Here is a 7673-nt window from a genome sequence, read left to right on the forward strand (position 1 = left end):
CTTTCCGTTTTGGAGGTTTTGTGCTGCACCTTGGACTGGTCCCTTAAAACGTCTGGCTTTTGAAACTGAATCTTGAGCACTTTTGCACGATGGAGGTCGAGGTGGGCAAGGCTAAAACACATGAAAGAATAATTGGTAGGCTCGAGAATTTATTTATATCTTATGATAAGAGGAGTTCAGCTACTTAGTTACCAAAAGTTCAAGAGATCCAGCCCCTGGTTTTAAAAACGAACGAATAGTTTTAACCATGTACCAGGCACTATTATAAGTACTTTGCATATATTTTCATATGTTAAATCTGTACAGGGTAAAGAGGTAAGGAAGTTTATGACTAATGGAACAAGAAATTAATCCTCCAAAAAAGTCTTTGGCAAAGGGTGCAAATTTGCTTTGAATTTTTGATGATAACATTTTGTCATGTGTGTTGGTAAAGCTGTTGTTCATCTTGTTCTTCCTGTTTGTAATTCCCTTCTTCCATTATTTCCTGGTAAAGTCCTACTGCTATTGTCAAAACTTGTTTAAAAAGACTCTACGTCTTCCCCAACAGCTCCCCTTACAGAATTCATTCTTAATTTATGCTTCTGGTATTGGGTAAGTAACAGGATGTCTCCTACACCATTTGGAGTGCAACTCTTGTTTCATCCCTGGAGTGCAAATATTTGAGCCCTCACAATGCAGAACTAACAAAAATGTTGAAAGTCTATATTCCTTCAACCACCTCCCCTTAATGCATGCAAGGTTTGCCTTGCTTAAAAGGGACATGAACCAGTCATGATGACGCACGCCTATAATCCCAGCTACTGAGGAAGCTGAGGCAGGAGGATCACAAGTTCAATATCAGCCTCTGTGATTTAGAGAGACCCTGTTGGGAATGTGAACTGGTTGTGTCACTGATTGCTGGAAAGGGCTTGATTTATTTTCTGGGATTAGTTGCCAGGGCTCCTGGCCAAATTCCAGTCACTTTAGCAGACAGTGAGAACTCATGGGGTACAGAGCAGGATGCTGAGGCACTGGCTTCTGAGCACGAAGTAGCTCAGAGGAAAAGCTGCAAAGGTGTCTAGCAGGAGATGGAGGTAAAGCAGTAATAGAGATAGAGAATTGTCCCAAAGGGGTGGCTCTCAGCAACATGATGGTAGAAAAAGTGTGGATTAGCAAAGCCCCTCACCTCATGGCTGGAAAGGGAAAATAAGAAAAAGGAAGGGGCTGAGGTTCCACTGTCTCCTTTGGGGACCACCCCCAATGACTGGAAGACCTCCAACTAAGCCCGACTCTTAGTTTCTACCACCTTCCAATAGCTCAACAGCACTAAGCTGGGGAACAAGTCTTTAATACATAGACTTCTGGGGAACACTTAAGATCTGAACTCTGGCATACTTCCGTAGTGGGTCTTAAGCCTTCTAGATGGTAAATTTATACCTTTTATCTTTATTGTCCCGGCATATTATCCAACATGTTAATGATAATTAGTATAATTAGAGTAGTAAACTTTTATCAAGTGCTTATTCTGACCCAGGCAGAGCAGGATGTTGCATGAGTTATCTCATAAGGTTGGTACTATTGCCGTTATTTTTACAAATGAGAAATGCAAGATTTGGTGTGGGGTGCCAGTCTGAATGATTTCACATTCTCCTTCCCTGAGCAGAGAGGTTCTGATCGTCACTACATCTCCTAGTAACCTGGAAATTCCCTGGTCCTGGAGGTTGAGGATGCATCTTCAGATGCAGGCGTGTTGCCCCATGGATTGAGCTGTGCTCACCTATTCCTTTGTAATATTACCCCTTTGCCCTATTTGGGATAGAATGTTCCATAGAAACACTCTGTTCCCTTCTCTTGCTCTGCCTTTGGGTGTGGCCTTCCTAGATGTCAGTCAACCTGCTGACAGCAGACATCATGAAGCTGGACTCAATCTGAAACCTGACCCCTTGCCTCATTTGAATGGCTTTTCCTCAATAAAAGGGTTCAGCACATGCTCTATCTCTTTCTGTGGACCCTTAAGGTCAGAGGAGCTGTCACAGGACCCCAAAGAAAAAGGTATCTCTGTCTCTTGTGTGGTTATTTCATGTAGCCCAGTTCCCCTGGAGTGACCCTGAATGTTTTTTCTCAAGAGGAACATGACAATTTGGGTCAAGGAATTTTTCCAAATTTATCCAACTAGAAAGTGGCAGAATCATGCGTGATTTCTGCTTGTTGAATTTAATGGTGCCCAACGAACTGAAAATCCAATTTATGAAAATTCAAACATACAGAACAAACCAATTAATTCATGGTAAACATTTCCATCACCTGTTGGAGAATGTCCTTTCTCCATTCCAAGTTTCTAGAAGAACTATTTCCTGGCCTCTCTCAATTCCTTACCATTCCACCTCTGATGACCGAGAGTAATTTGGACAAGATAACTGGGCATATTGGACTTACCTCTGTGCATTATTGTTCTTGGAAGATGCAGTTCACAGGGAAAAACATTATCTACTCTCTCTCTAGTGACTTCCCCAAACTCAAACTCTTTGCAGCAGAGTGGAACAACTTCTGAATCTGAAAGTCAGTATGAGACCAGCTCACCTGGCTATCAGACCTTCCAACCACTCCTTCCAACCTGGCCTCCTGTCTTTTTTGCTCTTTGATTTTATACCCAACTTTTCAGAAATAGCAAAGAAGTGACTCATTCCTAAACTCTGAAAAATCACCCTCAGCACCCCAGAATCATCAAAGGATGAATTAAAGGGTCCCCCCCTTTTAATAGTTCATGAAGTAAAAGCTTATTAGAGAAGATACCAGGCAGGGAGAAATAAAAAGGGAGAAGAGGAAATGTAAACCAGACACTTCACACTGAGTTAGCTGAAGATCATTCAAAATTAAAGCAAAGGCACTTGACCAACTGAAATGTAAATTAATGAGAAATAGCAATTTGCAACTTGATCTTCTTGATTTTTTAAAAGCACACCTAATACATGAAATAGAGCATAACAATACCCATAGGCATGATAAGCCCCTTGAAGTGATGAGGACCTGGACCCTTCTTGGGAAGCTTAGCTGGCCCAGGGCAAGTCCCAAACAACATTGAACATAAACTAAAAAATGTTTACTTCATTAAAGGCAGTCCAGAACTAATTCATGGAATTTCAGAGGTTCCTAACTAGAAAACCAGATTACAAATTACAAAATGAATGTGAAGTAATGCTCCATTTTCGTTTATCCAAATATTTTCTTGTCATCTCTATATGGATGTTTCACAGGCATTTCAAACAAAGCATGGGCAAAATTGGTCTCTTGATTTCCCTTCAAAAACCTGTTTTTCCTTGAGGTTCCTCATCTCAGTAAATGCAACCCTCATCTGTCCTATTGGATTCCTATCATCTCCTCAAACATCACATTCAATCTACTGTCAAGTTTTGTTGTTTTTACCACTAAATTCAACCCTGAATCTGTTCATTCTGTCTCTACTATTGCCACACTTTCCAAATCAGGAGTCATTTCTCACCTGGACTTTTAAATAGCCTTCTAATTGGTCTCCTTCTGTTCTTGCCAATTTATAATCTAACCAGCATCCAAAAAGAGGTTTCAAAATAAAAAAAAAAAAGGAATTTCATTTACCTACTTAAAATTCTCTTATGATTTCTAAATGAGTTCTAAGCCCCTATCTCTGAATGAAAGAAAGTTCTACCTAATCCCTGCCTCTCTGTGTGACCTAATCTCTTGGCTTTCTCCAAGAGATGGCTTTTCTCTTGGTCACCATGCCCAGCCAAACATGTTTCCACCTCAGGAACTTTGTTCTTGATGTTTTTTTTTTTTTTTTTTTTTTTAAAGATAAAGCTCTCCAGCTCTGAGATAAGCATCCATTATCCTTTGCTGGTTAATTGTTATAATGGAGAACATGACTCCAAATTTGTCAGATATTCCAAATTTTCAAGATAGAAACCAGAGTGCTGAGTTTTTATGCAAAATCTCCTAATTTTTAAAAGTTGGCATGTGTATCAAACTAGGATTCACTAAATATAACATAAAATCCCAATTAGAAATGTTTCCTTCATTAGTTGTGGTTCAGAATTAACCCAGCAGCCCCACAGAGATCAGGGATCTAAGTTCCTGCTAGTTTTGTGCTCTGTCCAGTCTTACGGTGTGGTGCTTATCTTTATGACCCAGTGTGACTGCAAGAGCCCTACCATCTGTGTTCCAGACAGCAGGATGGAAAATTGGCAGGAAAAAAAGGGGACGGGACACAAAGTACCCATTAGGCATGATTTAAGGGAGCTGCCACAGAACCACGGTACTTACATCTTCTTGGCTAAATCTTAGCCGCAGGGCCACAGCTAGCCCCAGGTGAAGTTAGGAAATGTAGTTTTTATGTCAGGGATTTTCCTATAGAGAATAAGGGGAGAAAGGCTACTGGGATCAGCAATTAATAGTCTATGTCATAGTAACTGTATCATTCAGAATCCTCCAGAGAAAACAGAACCAATAGGAGACAGACAATCATTTGGAACTCTTTAGGGTGGCCAACAGCCTGGAAGCACAGGCAATGTTTTTCTATTATTTTCCTGAGACAGAATTCTTTTTCTTAAATAAATAAATGAATAAAACCTTAAATTTTATTCTCAAGGCATTCAACTGATTCCCACTTTATTGAGAGTAATTCCCCTTTATTTAAAGACAACTGATTGTAAATGTTAGTCACATTTACAAAAGTTCTTCACAGAGACATCTAGGTTGGTGTTTTAATAAAAGCCAAGTTGACACATTAAGTTTACCATTACAGTAATTCAAAATTTTAAAAAACTGAGGCATAATAGTGCTTCCCTATGAGCTGGGTTTGACTTGGAACCTGCCAGTTTGCAAGTTTTTCTCTACATGGTGGAGCAAGGAGGTTGGCCCTTTATATACCCACGTGTAAAAGTAATTCATCATGTAACTGGAATCACACATACACCCTGACAAGAGCTCGGCAGTAAGTTTCAAAGTCCCACCCTTCCTGGGAGACTGTTCTTAAATAGATAGCCCTGGTTGGTTTGTTTGGTTTTCTTTTCTTTCTTTCTTTTTTTTTTTTTTTAAACTACTTGGCCAATGGAATGCTATTTGATAAGCAAAACGTTTTTCTCCCAGGCCCCCTTTCCAACTCATTAAATTATTTTCACTGTAAAACCCAAACTTATGTTGCTAGGTAGTGATTTAGAGACTCACTAGAGGCAGGCAAGGGGGTTAGCGGGGGATGGTAATGAACTGGAGCAAAGAAAAAGCCCCTGGCCTTCTCAGGCCTATAATCACCCACCCTCTCCTCACACAGTTCTTTTCAACTTGTGTTTCTCTTTCAAAGTTGACCTCCAAACAGCCTAGAAAATGGAGGCATGCTGTGAAAGCTGTTTTGTCACTAATTCCTATGCAAGTTTTACATATTATGAAAAATTTTTTTCTGTTTCTTGTATGGATTATAATTGTTTTTACTTATTTTTAAAACATTGTTTATGATGTCCTTCACTGTAATACTGCACATGCTTAAGCAGCTTTTCTGTGTCTATTTGAGCAATTTAATTACTACGTATGTGACTGAAATGGATCCTCGTAAGCACTGGCACATAAATTGCAAAACTTAGGAATCCATAATTTAATGTTATTAAAATCTGAGAAAATAGATCTAAAATTATTTGGGGGTAACTATGCAGCTTTTTTATGTTTCTTAATTTGCTAGGGGGACAGATAGGAGCAAATGGTGTGAATGCGAAGTTAAGGAAATAATTCTCTAAAATGGGCCCTTTGTGCTGATCCCCACCTGCTTTCTTTTCCAAGAAGAAATTTACCTGCAGCCCTGCCTGGTCTAAGTGGACAGGATATGGCACATTCCTCAGCAAACTACTGTTATCTGAAGGACAAATGTCAGCCTGAAACAATGTTGATAAGAGCAACCCTAGTTACCCTTCAGGGGGAGACTTTTGTGACACTTTTCACAGACCAGATCCTGAAACTCACAGGGATAAGGATAATTCCTCCTAACCATAAATCTGTAACAATTTATGGTTAAGAATTCAGTTAGAACTGGTCAGCATGGGTCAAGGTGACCTAGAATTGTGATGGCAGTGGGGACTTGAAAGTCTAATGCCACCCTGCTGTCAGTCAAAAATCAAGAGGTGGAGCTGGGCGGAACTCTCTGGAAAGTTCTCTGGGATCCCCAATAAAACTAGAGTGAGAAAGAGGCATCCTGTCCCTCTACTCTCTGAGAAGACCCACGCTCTCCCTTGAGATTACCCCCTTTCTATTTTCCTTTCTCTTAAATAAACTCATGCCTGTATGCTGAGCAACATGTCTGAAATCTTTCTGACTTGATAACAAGAACTGGGGTTTGAAGGAGGGCCTTTGCTCTGCTTCAGTTTCTCAGAAGGCCCTAGCTCTGTGACAATTTCCGCAGTAAGTTTGTTTTTCGCAACTGCCATCACACAAAAATAAAGACAATTATAATTCAATGGATCTTGGTGAGCTTTCCATAGGAAGCAAATTTGTTTTTTCTGGTTTAAGTTCTTTTCTCCTTTCACCTTTTCAAAAGGAAGATATCTTTATTGTGATTTTGTTTCTACTGTAAATTTCATTGAAAGTTGTCATTCCTAAAGAAACCAAAAATAGAAAGTGGGCCCATATCTTTGTGGTCATTTATCTGATCCTTGAAAAAATAACTCTTTGCACTTGAAAATCATAGAATGCTGACAGGAGAACAATTTGACAGGCTTCCAATACTTGAATTTGCTCTCATTTGTATACATTTTTGTCAAACTCTTGTTTTCAATGACAAAATCTGTAGTTTTAATGAGGATGCCACTCATGAAGACATTGTCCCAAATTGTTCTTTTGGGACATCAGTCTTGGACCAAATGCAAACCGTATGCTGTATTCTGTGCTATAGCCCAGAGTAGTACATTGTTTTACTATTAACATATATTAAATGCCTACTACCTGATACATTTTGTATGAAATGCATCAAGAACATGCATTTTCTTGGATTTTTTTGTTCTTTTTCATACTCCTTAAGCATTCAAGGGCATACATTAACTTTCATCAAGACTTATAACAAAAATCAGTGATATTTTTACCTGTGTTCAGACCTGGCAACATAATTTACTGAGCCCAGTGCAAAATGAAAATGTGCCATCCCCCCCTCCCCCCCACCGCACTCAAAAAAGCAGGAAAAGGGGAGTAAAAAGATGCTGCTGCTGGGAGTGGTGGCGCATGTATGGAATCCAGCCACTCAGGAAGCTGAGACCAGAGGATCACAAGTTCAAAGCCAACCTCAGCAACAATGAGGCGCTAAGCAACTCAGTGAGGCCCAGTCTCTAAATCAAATATAAAATAGTACTGGGGATGTGGCTCAGTGGTTGAGTGTCCCTGAGTTCAATCACTGGTACCCCTCTCCTCCCAAAAATGCTGCTATAATAGGGATAATAGAGTTACATGAGTAACCACATAAACTAAAAACTGCCAAAATAATATTCTTGTTGTCATAATTTTATATTATGTATTAAGCTAATATGATAATCTTGATTACTTATTAAAATTTTTCTGGCTTACTTTTCTGCAAATTCATTAAAAACTATACATTTCCTTTCATTTTTTAATTGATAATGAAATTCATGTCATGCAATTTCTTTTTTTCAAAGTGTGACTGAAACAACACCAGTCACGACTCTAACTGAAAT

The sequence above is a fragment of the Urocitellus parryii genome, chromosome 10 (genome assembly GCF_045843805.1).
Source record: "Urocitellus parryii isolate mUroPar1 chromosome 10, mUroPar1.hap1, whole genome shotgun sequence".
NCBI lineage: Eukaryota > Metazoa > Chordata > Mammalia > Rodentia > Sciuridae > Urocitellus > Urocitellus parryii.